This window comes from Sorex fumeus, unplaced genomic scaffold (genome assembly GCF_029834395.1).
Source record: "Sorex fumeus unplaced genomic scaffold, SorFum_2.1 ptg000131l, whole genome shotgun sequence".
In the NCBI taxonomy this organism is placed as follows: domain Eukaryota; kingdom Metazoa; phylum Chordata; class Mammalia; order Eulipotyphla; family Soricidae; genus Sorex; species Sorex fumeus.
This window is the reverse complement of record NW_026606188.1, coordinates 12,629,852-12,648,222: the sequence shown is the minus strand read 5'-3', so window position 1 is coordinate 12,648,222 and position 18,371 is coordinate 12,629,852. Positions and strand designations below refer to the sequence as shown.

At 39.6% G+C, this 18,371-nt stretch overlaps 1 pseudogene; it reads right to left on the bottom strand.

Annotated features, from left to right (window-relative positions):
- Nucleotides 1-16,756: 16,756 nt before the first annotated feature.
- On the bottom strand, nt 16,757-17,241 carry LOC130015783 (S-phase kinase-associated protein 1-like; annotated as a pseudogene).
- Nucleotides 17,242-18,371: the final 1,130 nt, after the last annotated feature.

Genomic DNA, 18,371 nt, shown 5'->3' with positions numbered 1-18,371 from the left:
GGACTATAACTTAAGATTTCTCATTCATGCCCATATACATTATGAAATGATTACTTGAATCAAACTAATTAACATGTCTACCATTTCCTCCAAACTTGTCTAACATGTCTACCAAAATTAGATTTATCCTTTTTTTCTTTTTATATAGTACAATGTGATAAATTATAGCCACCACACTATATATTAGGTTTTCTGAACCCAGAATTTCTATACCAATTTATTGGAGGGCATTGGTGGAGGGAAATGGATATTGATGAATAGATTGGTGTTGAAACATTGTATTACTGAAACCCAATAATGAATAACTTTGTGATTGTGTGACTTAATTTTTGAATTATTTTTGAAAAGAAATAAGTTTGACTATTGAATCACATGAAAGAATTAGTTAAACCCTTAAGAAAACAACATGGACAGTTCACAGTAAACTTAGAATTGAGCCTCCATATGATCCAGCAATTCCACTTTTGGGTATCTATCACCAGGACAGAAAAGCTCTCATTCAAAAAAGGCTTATGCCACTGGTGGAGGGATGGGTATTTGATCATTGTATAATTAAAACCCAAGCACAAAAATTTGTAAGTCTATCAAGACACCTCATGGTGTCTCACTAATAAAAATTAAAATTAAAAAAAGGCTTATGCACACCATTATTCATTGTAGTACCAGTATAATAGCTAAGATATGGAATCAATCCCAATGTCAAATTATAGATAAGCGAATAGTGAAGATCTGAGATATATATATATACACACACAATGAAATATTATGCAGAACAATGAAATGATGCAATTTGGCTGCAACATGGATGGAATTTGAAGATAGGTTAAATAAAGTAAGCAGGAATAAGAAATACTAATACAAGGTGATCTCATGTGTATGTGACATTCAAAATGTTAAGTATTTCCACTACTCAGCTGAATAGAAGTAGAGTGGCAAGAGTGGGCAACCTTATTTTGTGCCTGATCTTAGAGGGAAGGCGTTTAATTTTTTCCTACTGGTGAGGACAATGTTTGGTGTGGGCTTGTGGTGGATGGCTTTCACTAAATGAGGGGAATGAAAGTTGAGAGTTTCTTTAGCTCTCTTTTTGTTAAGAGTGTTTAGGCATGAATGTGTGTTGGATCTTGTCAAGTGCTTTCTTTGCCTCTGTTATCATATGCTTTTATTTTTCTTTTGTTGATATGGTGTATTATGTTAATTGACTTTTGAATATTAAACCATCCTTACACACCCAAGATGAATCCTACTAGGTAACGTTGTATATCAAATACATTGAATATACCACAGGTAGCTTTCCAGGCTCTGCCATTTGGTGGGACACTCTAGGCAGCTTGCCAGGCTCTCCGAGAGAGATAGAGAGTTTTAGGGCGGCCTCTAAACATCCTTACAGGTGTTCCCATGATTCAAACCATATTTGAACTCCATCAAATATGGTGTGGTAATCTTGTACTAAGTGTTTTATGATGTGTCGCACGGCTGCAAAACGCGGTTAGAAAACAGTCCTGGGGTATGGCGGTGACTGGGTAGTGGAGGTAGTGGAGGCAAGAGGCCTGCTGGGCTGCTGGGAGCAGGCAGAGTATCTCTGCTGCCAGGACCTCCATCACCTCCACCATCCCCACCACCCCATATTCGATATGCCAAAACCAGTAAATACAATGTGTCTCATTCCCCTGACCCTGTAAGAGTCACCAATATGGCAGTGCTAAGAAGGATGAGGAAGGAAAGGCTGATAAAATCTCAAAGGCTGTTAAAAAAGGCTGATAAAAATCTAGACTGCGAAAATGAAGAAGGACAAAAAAACTGTCTGTACTTTTAATGCATATATGCAGGCATTTGATGCATCCATCAAGGACCTGATGGTGCAAGCACAAAAGATCAAGTACGACATCATTGGTCTGACTGAGACGAGAAGGCATCAATCACATCACGCCATTTTTGACACTGGGGAAGAACTGTTCCTCGGAACATGTGACAAAAGAGACGTCAGTGGTGTCAGTGTCCTTGTCAACATGAAATTGGCCATAAACATTGATTCATTCAAATGCCTAAAAACTCAAATCAGATGATTACACATGAATAGATGTGGCTCACTGCTGGCAGTTTCTATCTTCATTGTCTACGCACCAACATCCAATTATGATGAAGGAGAAATTGAGAAGTACTACATGGAGCTGGAGAAGTTCTATAAAGAAGACCACACCTTCTACACGATCATTGTCGGTGATTTTAATGCCAAGATAGGACTGAGAAAGTCGCCTGAAGAACCCCACATCGGGACCCATGACCTAGAATGAAACGAACTGGGTGAGAGACTGTCTGAGTTCATTATGTCAACCAAGACCATTCATGATAACTCACAGTTCCAGAAGGCCGAATCTAAACGCTGGATGTGGGAGTCTCCTGGGGGATGGTTCCAAAACAAAATTGACCACATCATATTCAATCGATGGTCTTGCCTGACGAATGTAACTATTGTCCCAAAATTCCAAATGGGATCAGATCACCATCTCCTTTGTGCAAAATTCTACTTCAAAGAGCGGGGAGAAAGGGCTGCAAAGTTTAAGAAGAGAACTCCCAGAACAACCACCAACTGGGAGCTCTTTGGCACTATTGCAGCAACATGGGAAGATGCCATCCTTGACAACAATGACGAGGAATATGATCAACTGATTCAGCACCTCCATGATTGTGTGAAGAATGCCGAGAGAGATAGCCACAAAAAGATGCCTATCTTCAAAAACTCTCAAACTCATTCGCCAATGTGGCTTGGTGCAAACCTTAGGCAACCACAAACAAACATCCAAGATTGCAAAGCAGTGCAGAGAAGTGATCAAGGAAGACCTCAAAGAGAGAAGAGCAGCAGTGCTGGCAGATGTGGTAAAAGCTAGGAAAAGCATTTGCAATGCCCTCCTGTCCTTCACCAACTACGAGACCAAGATGACTGCCCTCCGATGTCCTGATGGATCTATTACATCTCCCAGAAGGGCAATGGAGAAGATTATCCATGACTTCTACTTGCATCTTTTCGATAGCCACGTCCATCTGCCCACACACCAAATTCCACAGGATGGATATGTTATTCCCAGAATTCTCCCTTCTGAAATCTGACACGCCATTTTGTCAGTAAAAAAGTGAACATCACCCAGCCCAGACAAGGTCAGACCCAAACTTCTGAAGAACCTGCCATCAGTACTCATCAATACACTGGCTCAGCTCTTCACATGCTACCTGTCTGAATGCAAGGTTCCATCCCAATAGAAAACCATCAGGACTGTCCTACTGTAGAAGGAGGGAGATATCCACGACATTGGCAACTATTGCCTGATATGCCTGTTGTCTGTCATCTACAAGCTGTTCACTAGAGTCATCCTGAATGGATTGGCAGAACACTAGATGAAGGACAACTATGCAAGCAAGCCGGATTTCAAAAAGGATTCAGCACAATTGACCATATCCACACGATAACCAAGCTCATTGAGGCTTCTCAGGAGTTCAAGATGCTGCTCTGTCTAATGTTCATTGATTTAAAGAAGGCCTTTAATTCTGTTGAGACTGAAGCAGTCATCGAAGACCTAGCCAAACAGGGTGTTCAAACGCAATACATCAGGATCCTCCATGAGCTGTATTATGGATTCACTATCAGGATCTCATCATTCTACAGGGAGGTGATCATTGATGTCAAGAGAGGGTTTTGGCAGGGTGATACTATTTCACCAAAACTCTTCAGTGCCACCCTCGAAAACGTCATGCAATGACTGGAATGGGAAGTAATGGGAGTAAAGATAGACAGTTGACAACTACACCACCTCTGTTTCACTGATGACATTATTCTAATAATTCCAAACATCACCCAAGTGGCATAAATGCTGGCCAACTTTGACAGTGAGTGTGGAAAGGTTGGACCACAACTGAATCTCACAAAGACAATGTTTATGAGGAATGGTCTTGTTCCTGATTTTCCATTCAATTTCAATGGGATGGACATCTCTGAATGCAACAGTTATGTACCAAGGTCGAGAAGTCAACATGACGAATGACCTGGCACCTGAGTTTCACAGGAGGAAGAGAGCCACTTGGAATGCCTTCTAGAGCATCGAAGAAATAACTAAGAGGACAAAGAACCTCCAGCTCTAGGCACATCTCTTTGATTCCACTGTTATTCCTGCATTAACATATGCCTCAAAGAATATTCATATGCCTATGAATACAGGATGAGAATGCTATTTTGGTCTCCCAAAGAGAAATTGAAAGAGCTATGCTTGGAGTATCACGATTCACTCAAATGAGAGAAAGAATCCGGAGTTCCGACCTCCATCAATGGTCAAGAATCAGGGACGCTGTCTCGTTTGCCAAGGCATCGAAAATCAGATGGGCTGGACATGTAATGAGATTTGGAGACAACCGCTGGTCTAGAGCCGTTACCAATTGGATTCCACAGGACATCAAAAGATCACGTGGTCGCCCACCTATAAGATGGTCAGACTTCTTTGTCAAGACCCTGAAAGATCGGTTTGAGGCTGTTTGTGTTCCTAGAACAAGCAGACGCATTGGGCTACACTAGCATGCAACAGGGATGAATGGAGACATTACTGGTGCCTGCTCAAGCAAATATATGAGTAACAGGATGTCAAGTGATCAAGTGATCAAGTGAATGTTGTATATTTTGATGAATCATTGAATTCTATTTGCCAGTATTGTGTTGGGGATCTTTGCATCTATGATGATTCAACTGAAAAAAAAAAAAAAGAACATAGCAAGTTGTGGCGTCCCCGTGCCAGAAAAAAACAGGTTCTTCTTTGAGGAGCTTTCTGTTCATTCTTCTCCCCATTTTTTGGATAGGGGTTGTATGTTTTCTTCTTGTAGAGTTCTACCAGTACTTTATATATCTTGAACAGTACCCATTATTGAACGAGTGGTGGGCAAATAATTTCTCCCAGTTTGTGGGCTCTCATTTTATTCTTGTCATTTCCTTTGAGGTGCAGAAACTTTTTAATTTAACGTAGTCCCTTTTGTTTATCTGTGTTTCCACTTGGTCAGTGGCATTTCTTCCTTAAAGATGCCTCTAGCTTCAATGTCATGAAAAGTTCTGCCTATATTTTTCTTTATGTGCCTATGGATTCAGGTGTGAAATGGACATCTTTAACCCATTTTGATTTGACCTTTGTGCATGGCATTAGAGAGAGAGGTCTAAGTTCACTTTTTTCCCGAATGTGGCTGAATAGTTTTCCCAACAACACTTGTCAAAGAGGTTTTTCTTGCTCCACTCAGCAGTTTTTCTTTTTTAATCAAATAATACACCTAAGAATCTATTTCTAAGTTTTATTGTGTATTTCTTCCAGTATCTTCTGTTTTAATTACTATTGCCTTATAGGACAATGATGGAGGGAACAGTGCCTGCACAGAGGCAGGAGATGGGGGGCTGTTGGGTGCAGAGGAAAACTAGGAACACTGGTGGAGGGGAGGGGACATTGGTGAAGGGATTGGTGTTGGAATTTAATCATGAGTGTCTTTGTAACTTTGTAATTTATGATGATACAATAAAAAGAGTAAAAATAATTTAAAGGTACAGGTTCTTAGGTTGAAGAGAGTGTTCAATGTTCAGAGAATGTGCTTTATGTGTGGGAAGCTGCTTTCAATTCCCAGCATGACAGTCCTCTGAGCGCCACTGAAGCATCCTGGAGCAGAGAGCTAGTAGCAGCGACTGAGTACCACTAGGAATGGTCTCCAAATCAAGACCAACCAAACAAAAAGATAGTTTCTTAACAACTATCAATTCTCTTGTGTGGTGGCTGTTCTCTTCCCATGCTGGCTTAGAGAGGGACTTTCTTTAACTCCTGCACTGTGTACCTAACCTTTACAAACACCCATGGAGCCTGTGAGAGGAAGTGGTCTGACAATCCTGTGTTTGAGGCTTCCAGAGTGCTGTGTTCTTATCTGGGTCACTCTTAACTTTTAGCAACTCATTAAAACTTTGACATGCAATCTTACTTGCCATAGTGACCTCATCTTCCTCTGGATTCATATATTGTCTCTCCCTGGAGGTGGCCATTTTTCATTACTTTTCTCATTAGCTGGACACATTGAAAAAAATTAGCTTTTAGATGAATTCAATAAAATAGTGATTTATATGATACACAATATTTGCCTGAAATGGGGTTGGAATGACTCTCTTTCTTCCCAATATTTTATATATCCTAAGAGGAAGCAAAATAAATGCTCCTTTTAAAAATTAAATATGAAATTTTTCACAATTATTCATTTTTTTGAGGCTCGAATTGTCTGAGAATTCTAATTTAGCCAGTCACAATGTCTTCTAGCTGCTCTTGCAACCTTTTGACCTATTACCATTTGTCCTTGAGCATTTTCCTTCTAGTAAAAGATTCTTCAGGCTTGCCTAGTGTTTTTCCTGCCTCAGGCCTGAAATCAGTCATTTCTCTGTGGATATTGGGTTCCTTTTATAGCAGAGTAGCAATGAGAAACCTAAGCCCTAAATGTGCTCAGTGTCATCAGGGTGCCATTATTTCTGTTAGTGACAAAGTGAAAAAAATCCATGAATTTTATTTTTAATCACAAGTTCATAGAGATATTGCCTATTCCATTTCAATACCACATCCATTCCTTATTGCATTTTCCCTCCTACCATCAGAACTCTGCTTCTAACCATTGATATATTTAATGATTTGTCTATTTTATAATAAAAACAATTTTCTTCAGAATCGGTATACTTGTTATATTTGTCTATTGCCAATACTAACCAATTAAACCTAATCTCATATTTCTTTGCAGTTCTTAGGCCATATACTGCACACTGTGTCCAAATGCTGCTTTTATGGTGTAGGAAAAATTATATTAAAGGTATACTCAAGAGATGTCACTCTCTTCCCTTTTTCTTCATAGTTTTCATCCATCACTCTGAGGTAGTTGTTACCATTAGTTTCTGATTTAGAGATTTGCTTGGTTTGATGTGAACACATATTTTCTTTCTTTCATTTGAACTGAAACCCAACAAAATATCCAGAGGCTTTTCTAGTTACCTTGATTTGAACGCAAATTTGTTTATGAGAGGAAAACTTCAATTTTCTTTCAGAATGACAATTAACTTGAAAGGTTAAAAGCATGTGTTGAAAATAAAATGTGCAATGAATCACATTCTCTGTCAAAATATTTGATTTGATTCTATAAAACACAATAGAAAATTATTGATAGATAAAAACCTTTATCATTTTTTAAACTTTAAATTATATTATACAATTCTCCTATTTTTCCTCCTTTTTCTTTCTTTTCTCCTTCCTTTATTCTTTTATTACATAAATACTGGACTTTCCTCTATGCCTTGGGGTATAGAAATGAAAACTGTAGGCATAATTCCTGCCTTTAAGAAACTTTTTTGAGGAGGCAAATAGCAAATGAATGACAATATAACACTTTAGAAAGGAAAATTACCATTTTTCACCTTAAGTTTGAATGGTGACAGCAGTTAAGGTGATGAACAGTCCATGTTGACCTTGGTATCCATTTACCTAACTCTTCTTTTCCAAATTCCATATGAAGTCAGGAAAATTAACTAATATAATGAAGTTAATTTCCTTTCCTTTTTTTTAACAGACTATATTTCCATTGACATTATACATTAGAGATTGAAGCACTGGGAATAAGATTGCAGAAAAGAAATTTTTCAACAACCAGACAGATTTACTATTTAGGAATTTGGAGGACATGAACTACAGTTCCTGCTGGTGTGTTGCCTCAGGCCCCACTGCAGAGATAAGATTAGCAATTGTGTGGTGGTAATTGGGTCTTGGTTGCCAGCCCACAGCACTTTGTCACATTTCTACTTTATTTGCAGATCTGTTACAGACCATATACAATCCCACTAGTGCAAAATCATTGTTTTGTGGGTGTGTTCAGAAAAAGAGGTACATGATTATGAAGTCAAGGTAGTGTTAGCTGTACACAGATACTCATGTACTATGTATACAGCTATATTGTTCTCACCTAAGAAGTCGATGAGATTAGATTTCAGAATCTAACGTACGCATAACTATAAGAGGCTCTGAATTTTAAAACATGGGCATCAATTTTATCTTGAACGTTTATACATCTAGGCATACAGCAGCATAGGATTTTCAAGTGCTTTGTGGACGTTAGAAATCCTTTGTAGTCAAACCATTTGAAAAACAATTAAATGGTGTTTGTAAATGTCTATAAATAATACTTCTAGGGTCTGTGGAGTAAGCTCTAATGGAAGAGCACATGACTACTATTCATAAGGCCCTGAGTTTGATCTCGACCACCATCTGAGATGGCTCTGGTGACACCTACACGCTCCGCTATACCACTGAGTCCTAGTGACAGTGTTTTGCTGGACCGAGCTCTGGACCTTCACCCACATCACTGAGCTGAGTATCCCCAGGGGGAAGACCTAGATCCCCTAAACTCTGCTGGGGGTGGCACCTATAAAGAAAGGGAGAGTGAGTCCAAAGTTTGGGGACTATTGAGTCAGTCTTTAAAAAATTGGAGGGAGGAGGGACAAAACAAGCTCTAAGTGTAGGTGTACTGGCATTAAAATCATTCAGCCTTAAAGATGATTATCAAATCTCTAATTGAAGATGAGAAGAATGAGGATTCTAAATTGCCTTTTCTTATCTTTTAGATTGACTTTGTCTTTTAATAGCTGGAAGCAGAGTTATTTTTCACACTTGTTAATTTGTGTGTTCTTTTGAGGAGTAAATGGGGTATATTTAGAGAAGAAAGCAATTAGCCCAGGGCCTGCTGCATAGCATGTCCCCCGTGAAAAATAGAAACATAGTTGGAGTCTAAAATTTTCTCAGTCAGATACACATACACATTTAGCTTTTTTTAAATAATAGAGAAATCCGCAGCCTCCTGCTGCCTGTCATTTCAGATACACTGCTTCTGCCTCCACGCTGCTAATCTGCTGTCACACTCACACTTCAGGAAGTAAGTCTCAGGTGCCTTCAGTGAACTCACCCGGGGTTTTGTTGCCAAGAACGCATGGGAAATAAATGCATTTGGACAACCTGACTGAAGTACAGTAGTGTCCTTATCTGCAGTTCCAGGCATAATTAATCTTCTCTATCATTTCCAAATAAACGAGTTCCCCTTGGTTCTTCCCTACCTCTCCTGCAGAGTGTTTTTTGCTTAGTTTGCCATTGTTTTTTCTCAGGAAGGGAATATTCCATCTCTCAAAGGGTAAATACTTTGGAAATTATTTTCATTTCTAGTGATGAGATAGAGAATTAAAAACAAGAATAACACTCATTCTTAATTTTACTCACTCAAGTAAAAATTAATTTGGAAGTAGTGTATGCTTTTTCACTAAGCATGTGGGGAGCTAATTAAAGTGAACCCCTAAGAGAAGGGCTCTTTTGAAAATATTTTTATTATCAATTTTACAATTGAAGTGTGAATTTATTCTCTTTAATAGAAACATACAATATGAAATAGTGGAAAGATCATAATTCTTACCAGTTCTCCCAAGATCCTGTCTATTAGTCACAAACAACACAGTCTTTTTAACAGCTTTGTGTGTATTTTTTCAGACATATACCATTTTTTTTTTCATTCTTAGAGTCACACCTGGTGTGGTACTTGGATGTCATTCCTGCAAGTACCAGGAAACTATGTAAAAGATTCGCGGTCTACATGGGCTGGAGCGATAGCACAGCAGTAGGGCGTTTGCCTTGCACGCAGCCAACATGGCCGACCCGAGTTCAATTCCTCCACCCCTCTCGGAGAGCCCAGCAAGCTACCGAGAGTATCTCGCCTGCACGGCAGAGCCTGGCAAGCTACCAGTGATGTATTCGATATGCCAAACACAGTAACAAGTCTCACGATGTTACTGGGCCCGCTCGAGCAAATCGATGAACAACGGGAGGACCATATGTAAATTATTTACATGTAGGAATTTGTGTGTTGACTTTGTTATTTTTATGTATTGGTTTATTGTTTCTAGGAACTTTATCTTGAACTTTTTAGGGTCTTCTATGTATAATATAATGTCATCTGAACATAGTGATAATTTGACTTCTTTTCCTATTTGGAGTTTTGGATTTCTTTTTCTTGCCTGATTGCTGTAGCTAGAACTTCCAATATTATATTAAATAAAGTAGAGATGGTGGAGAAAAAAAAAAGATTCGCGGTCTATCTTTATTCTCGCATGTGTATGGTCATATAAATAGTATTTTTCTTTGCTTTTGTATCACAATACTAAAGTTATATAACAATACTATAGCTATATCATAATTTATGTTTTTAATTTTTTATTTAATGATGTCTTAGTAAAATTTATCTATGAAATACTCTGTGTTTTTCAAAATTATTTCACACAACATTTCATAGTAATTCATATGCTATATGCTCTAATATTAACTAATAGATTTTCAGCTATTTCTTATTTCTCATTATAAATAATGCATCAAATTTTATGATTTTGTCTCTTTATACACATATGTGTATTTTTCTACTGCGTAGATAAGTAAAATCCAAAGGTCTTTTTAGATACAAAATTGCTCCCAGAATTTACTTGATGGTAGAGTAAAATCTTCATGTATGAGAGGTTTTGTATTCAATTTTTGTACTAAAACCAAAACTTAAAGGATGTGGACACTACATAGTTCTCTCACATACTGGCTCTCAGCTTATTTGGCCTCCACTTTATGTTTTGGTGAATAAGACTGAAAATAAGTTATATCTCTAATTTTAATATGCATTATTCTTACATCACTGTGTCACTGTATCACTGTCATTCTGTTCTTCATCAATTTCCTCAAGCAGGCACCAGTAACATCTCCATTCGTCCTAGCCCTGAGATTTTAGCAAGTGCCACATTGGAGGCTCTTTCGGGATCAGGGGAATGAGACTCATCATTGTTACTGGGTTTTGGCATATTGAATACGACACGGGGAGATTGCCAGACTCTGCCGTGCAGGCAGGATACTCTTGGTAGCCTGCCGGGTTCTCTGAAGTGAGAACTAGACAATAAGAGGTCCGGGAGCTTAGTTTTATAGTCTCTGGATCTTGGCCATTGATGGGATTACATGGCACCAGGGATAGTTGGTGGGTGTAACTGTCTAGCTACTGGAAGATGGGGGATCTGGGTGGAGCAGACCCAGTCCCAATTCGAGCAGGCTTGGAGATCTCAGACCCGGGTCCTGCACATCTGGGTTCCTCTGCCAGTTTCTTCATGCGTGAGGCTTATCTGAGTGCATGGAAAGAGATTTTGAGCATGGCTATGGCTGGGTTTTGGAGGTCTTCAGCTGCCAGAGTGGGGAGGGAAACTCAACCTGCCCCCCTCGAAGGGGCCCCGGTAAAGACAGCCAAGCAGGGGGGGCAGGAGACTCTAAGTTGTTCTCTTGCAGGAGCTAGGTTTTATAGTTTACATATAAAAATTAATAATTAAAATTGCATTTACCTGCTCTTCATATATGTACATATATGTATATTTGCATTATTTTGTGTTCTTATAAGCTTGGATGTTTGCCTTTTCATTTCCTGAGGGACCACACCCAGCAGTGCTCAGAAACTGTTCCTGGTCCTCGGTTCAAGAGTGAGTCCCAACAGTATTCAGTGACCATGGAGTTATTTCACCAGAATCAGCTGCCAAACATTTACCTTTTTCTTAAAAATTCTTTTATAACTTGTTATCATTTTGATATTGTTTGAGGTTTATGTTACTCATATTTTAACTCTAAGATGTCTTTAGAAGTTTCTATATTTTATATAGGCAAGCCATTATGGCTTCTGGATTTAGGATGTTTAGAAAATCTTTACTCCAATGTTATAAAATATTACATATTTTTTCTAATACTTTGTAGCTATTTAATATGCACAATTCCTTAATCAATTAGAATTTCTATTGAATATCAAGTAGTTTAACCTTTTTATTTTTTCCAAATAGTTGATGCAACAGTCACTAAATGAAATATTCTTTCATTAGCCACTTAAACATTTTTCTTATTTTGCACCAATCACTTTTTTCAGTGCTTTATATATCTTGGATCTTAACCCTTTATCTGATGAGACAAATATCCTCCCCAGTCTACCAGATATATTTTTATTTTGGTATTGCTTCTTTTGCAGTGCAGAAACGTCTTAGTTTGATATAGTCCCATTTGTTTATTTTATTTCAGTTTACTTGGTCAATGAACAGTATTACCTCTAGCTTCAAACAAATGTTCTACCTATATTTTCTTCTGTTATTTATGGACTAATGCCTATTTTGGAGGTCTTTATTTCATTTTGATTTAACTTTTGAGTAGAATGTTAAAAAAATCTGAATTTTTTTTCTTGTATGTGACCAACTGATGTTGGTGGGCCCCGCGGGTGACTTATATGAAGTGGGGAGGAGAAAGACAGTCACTTTCTCCCCATCTGCGTCTTGTCACCCAGGACCCAGGGTTACTAGGTTCTTGTCTCACCTCACAGAAAGGAATTTCAGGAGTAGACAAGAAGTGAAGTAAATAGATGTTATTTGGAGGGTTTTTGAAGGTATAGAGAGGAGAGAGAGAGAGAGAGAGAGAGAGAGAGAGAGAGAGAAAGAGAGAGAGGAGAGAGAGATGCTCAAGGGCTTCTCCAGGGATGGAGAGAATTCCTACACACATTCCAACATTAAACATCAAAGTACACATCTCAAGAGGGGAGATGCAGGCACATGACATATGTGCCCAGGCAGTGCATGTGCTCAGCCACATGGGCACAAGCAGCACATGGACTCGGGCAGCATATGCCCTTCCTTTGTTCAAGATGGCTTTTATAGGCTTTTTTTGAGTTATCTTGATCCTGAACATTCTGGAGTCTTCTCAGGGCTGAATCACTAAAGTTAATCAGATTAAGAGAAAAGTCCGAGGATTTGAGGAACTTTATGGAAAAGGGTCTAATCTCCTTAGGATAGCTGCTGAAGGTTTTATCAGGTAATTTTCTGTATTCACAGGGTGGATCAGTCTTAGAAGTTTTGTAGTCCTAAGTTTCATTGCCGAGGGCCTTTCCCTGTTTATCTGCCTACACCACAATCAGTTTCCCAGGACCATTTGTTGAATAGTATTTGCTTGCCCCTCTTCATATTTTTCACTTCATTAATGAGGATTTACTTACTGTCCATATACCTGGGAGTTCTCTTTCTAGACTCTCTTTTCCATTAGTTTGAGAATTTGTACTTATTCCAGTACCACATTGCTTTGAAGATCACAACTTTTGCAAGATGGTTTGCAGTTGGGTAGAAAGGACTCCCAATTTCTCTGTCCCTAGGATTGTTTTGGCTCATCGGTCAAACTTCACTACCTCCACGACACAGCCGCCACTATGCTCCAGGCTGTTTTCTGGACTGCTTGGCCGATACTCACGCATGAGCGAAGCCCCACAGAACTAGATAAAGCAGAACTCTGTGACAATGGACTCCAGGCTCAACAGGACTGGAAACAGACATCCTCTGCCTGCTTCCACCAATCTTCGGTGACTCAGGGACCACACTCAGAAGAGCCACTCTGCCGGTGCCAGATAAATACCTCGGCTGACCTCCACTACCTCCACTACCCAGCTGCTGCCACGCTCCAGGCTGCTTACCAGACCACGTGGCTGCAAAGCACATCATAAGACACTTAATACCCATAATTACTGCACCATATTTGATCGGGTTCGAATATGGTCTGAACCATGGGAACACCTGTAAGGACGATTAGAGGCCTCTCTAAAAGCATCCATCCCTCTTGGAGAGCCCGGCAAGCTACCAAGAGTAACCCGCCATCACGACAGAGCCTGGAAAGCTACCCGTGGTGTATTCGATATGCCAAAAACAATAAAAACAATTAGCCTCGTTCCCCTGACCCTGATAAAATCCCCAATATGGCAGCGTTTAGAAGGACGAGGAAGAAAAGGCTGATAAAATATCAGGGACGAACTAGGCTGCCAAAATGAAGAAGGACTAAAATGACTGTCTGTACTTTCAACGCATGTATGCTGGCATCGGATGCATCCATCCAGGACCTGATGGTGCCAGCGCAGAAGATCAAGTACGACATCATTGGTCTGACCGAGACTACAAGGCATCGATCACATCACGCCATTTTTGCACTGGAAATTGTTTTATTTAATTTGTATAAAAATTTCTTAGCAAGCTAGAAGTAAACAGACCTTTTTCAGTCTAGTAGAGTACAATTACACATACCATGAGTGAATGCCATGCTCAATGCCAAGTGCTGGGAATTCTATTCTGTGTTTTAATGAAACTTCTCTAATGGTTCATGCAAAACAGATCTCAAAGCTATAAATTCCCCAAACTGTTGTTTATTCTTGGAGCTCTGTATTATTCATTCAAACAGGAATGGTAATCTAACCGTATATGTATCAAACCCAAACTCACTTTATTGAGTTTGGGTTTGAACATATCCCTATGTTCCATTGGTGCATAGAATCTCATTTGAGAGATCTGCTGTGACTCTTTCAATCTTTCTTTAGTATGTAAGTTTCTTTTTTGATCTTGCAACTCTCAATATTGTTTATTTGGTTTCTGTCATTCTGTCATTCTAAGCCTACTATGTCTTGGAGTTTTACTATTTTCTCTTGTATTTAGATGCTTGTCTTCCTCAACTTCAGGAAATTATTATCTATGATATTTTTAACTATTTGTTCTTCATCAAAAAAATTTTTTTTGTTACTCAGGAATTTTGATGATGATTCTTTGCAGGATAACATTGGTTTATCCTTTTTCCCTTGGTGCAGGGAGCTTAGGTTTATTGGGTTACACCCATCACAGTGCTCTCAATGCCTCTGTGTTTATCTTTAACTTCTCATCTGTGCTCTGCTTCCCCCATCTATTGATCACTCATTTCCCCTAATCAGAACCTGTGACATGTGAGGTTGGATCTTTCTAAGGACTCTGTCTTTTGTGTTTGTAAGTAAGATATTGTTTTTCTCTTTCTCTTATGTCCTTTGCATTGTTTACTTTAGAGCAATGTCCTTTTTGTATAGACACAGGAAGACAGTTAATGCTATACTTTTGTAACCTGGGAGTTATTTGACTCTGAACAATATTTACTCCTGGGCATCTGTTGACTTAAGTCTCAGTTGCCTTTAGATTCTAGTACCCTAGAAGCAGGGTCCAGATAAAGGAACTGAATGGACTCAGGGCAAGCTGTGAGCTATCCAGGCATCTAAACAGCACAGGCTAAGTGCCATAAAATTTATAATAAACTAAGAGCATTGTTGTGGACAAATTCTGTCATGACCCAAAGAGAAGTGACTGGACAGGGACCCTGCTAGGGTTAGGAAGGACTTATCTAGCCTGAGAACTGTAGTCTGAGATCTTTAGAAGATGTCCCCAGGAAAGCCAACCTTTAAGCTTAATGTATCTCTTACTGTGTCCATACAAGTTGACCAGAGAGATTATTAGGAAGTCAATTTAAGGTGACTGTTTAATGTTTATGGACTAAAAAGAGGAGAAATGCACCCTTTAGATGAAATTCTTCCCTTGAGCAGATCTCCTAGCTGGATGAGATCTTTGTCTTAGAAGAGCTTTCCAGGAAGAAAGGGTTTTCTTATGTTGATTGTGCTACCTCCCCTATGTGTAATTGCTATCCCCAACACTTGGTAATTGTTCTCCATAACTAGGATGTGAGAGAGAGCTAGAAGAGGAGGAATTTAGGCAGTGATTGAGACTGGAAGGAGGCAGAGGAAGACTAGGATTGGAATAAACAGCAACTGATCACCAACTAGCCTGGCCCCCATTTTCATCTTCTTTTGCCCAATGCCATTGGCCTATCAGGGTGGTAAAGCAGCCTAATCACTGAACACAAATGGTGAGAGAGTGTCTACACACATTTTTGGAACAATTCTTATATTGTTCCTCTTGAACTCACCCCATAGTTCTCTGGTGTGTTTTTCATTTCTTTTCAGACTTTGCCCCCCATCTTTTGTTTGAAACAGTTTGAGGTGAAGACATTTCCTTCATCTCATCTTGAACTTCCTTTATCTTTTCCTCAATTTCTGTTATTCTGTTGCTCAGAGCTTCTATTGAGTTATTTTGTATCACCTACCATTCTGCCATTTCTGATTTTAGTAGTATTTATTATTGTTATTATTATTTCTGCTTTATACTTTATTTTTTTCTATTTCAGAAAACCTTTTGCAAGTTGTTTTTATTTACAATGCCAACTTTTGATAGGTAACTGAAGTAAAGTAAAGTAAAGTAAAGGCCCTCCCGTTGATCATCGATTTGCTCGAGTGCCATTGGAGACTTTGTTGTTACTGTGTTTGGCATATCGAATATGTCACGGGTAGCTTGCCAGGCTCTGCCGTGCGGGCGAGATACTCTTGGTAGCTTGCCGGGCTCTCCGAGAGGGGTGGAGGAATCGAACTCGGGTCGGCCATGTTGGCTGCGTGCAAGGCAAACGCCCTACCGCTGTGCTATCGCTCCAATTCAACTAGAAAATAAACTAGGCATAAATCACTTTACAAAAGAGGGAAAGCCCAAAGTGTCACGTTTTAGAGAGAACCCATAGTTCAGTTTTATTTTGAGCTAAAAGAAAAAAGAAAAAAAAACTTTTGATCACATGAGAAGAAACTGAGGCTTTAGATCTGGAATCTGTATTCAAACTACAAATGCAATGAGTACACTATGCTGCTAATACAGTTGATTTGCTGCTGCATTTACCTACAGTTTGTCTAATATTAACAATTATTAACAGAGCAGTGCAACTAGTATTTGTAGCAATCCTTACAGTGTTACAGTGTCAGGCAGAACATTTCACTTCTCTTCACATCACTGGTTCTCTTTGAAAACCTGGGATTCCTCTTCTTCAGTAAAGCCATTTTTGATGTTGAAGGTCTTACAAATCTCCTCAGGTGTTTTCCCCTTAATCATATTGATAGCAGTCTTGCCTGTAACATCAAGAAAACCTTTGATGTCTAAGTAGTTTGCAGCCAGGATAAATTCAAAAAGTGTTGCTTGGTCCACTTTCAGGAATTCTTGGTTCCAAACAGGGATATCATCAGTTTGCTTTTCTCTGTTGTCATCATCCTCAGGAGGGGGCTCATCTTTGTGGTGGGTGCATCACTCAAGAACCTTTTTCAATATTGCTGCATTAACATTTTGGAGAGAAACTGGTCATCATCTCCATCATTCATTCCCAAATTTTTCAATATGGTTTTGATACTTACAGACTATTTGGCAATTTCCACATAAACTTCAAATATCTCTACATTGGAACTCTGCAACTTAAAAGAAGGCATGATGTTCGGTCAGGAAAGTGGTCTGGAGCAGGGCGGCAGCTGGGTAAGTGGAGGTAGTGGAGGTCGGCCAATGAGGTATTTATCTGGCTCCGTCAGGGTGGGTCTGCTGGGTGTGATCCCTGGGTGGCCCGAGATTGGTGGAAGCCAGCAGAGGAACTCTGTTTCCATGTCCCATTGAGCCTGGAGTCCAAGGTCACAAAGCTCCACTTTACCTGGTAGAATGAAGTCTCACAGAACCAGGTAAAGCAGAGCTTTGTGACCTTAGACTCCAGGCTCAACGAGACCCAGAAACAGAGATCCTCTACCTGCTTCCACCAATCTCCGTTGACCCGGGGACCACACCCATCGACCAGCCTCTACTACCCACTACCCAGTCGCCACAACGCTCCAGGCCACTTATCTGACCACATGTCTACAAACATCATAAGACATTTAATACATATTTCCATAATTACTACACCATATTTGATGGGGTTCAAATATGGTGTGAGCCATGGAAACACTTGTAAGGACACTTAGAGGCCACTCTAAAAACCTCCATCTCTCTGGGAGAGCCTGGCAAGCTACCGAGAATATCCCACCCGCATGGCAGAGCCTGGCAAGCTACCCATGGTTGTATTTGATATGCCAAAAACAGTAAAAACAATGGGCCTCATTCCCCTGACCCTGAAAGTGTCCTCAGTATGGCAGCATTAAGAAGGATGAGCAAGGAGAGGTTGATAAAAATCTCAGGGCTGAACTGGGCAGCCAAAACGAAGAAGGACTAAAAAGACTATCTGTACTTTCAATGCACATACCCTGGCATGGGAAGCATTCATCGAGAACCTGATGGTGCTATCGCAGAAGATCAAGTATGACATCATTGGTCTGACTGAGATGAGAAGGCATCAACCACACCACGCCACTTTTGATACTGGATAAGAACTGTTCTTCAGAACATGTGACAGTAGAGACATCAGTGGTATTGGTGTCCTTCTCAACAAGAACTTGGCCATGAGCATTGATTCATTCAAACTCCTAAAAACCCGATCAGATGATTACGCTTGAATAGATGTGGCTCACTGCCGGCAGTTTCTATCTTTGTTGTCTACGCACCAACATCCAAGTATGATGAAGAAATTGAGAAGTTC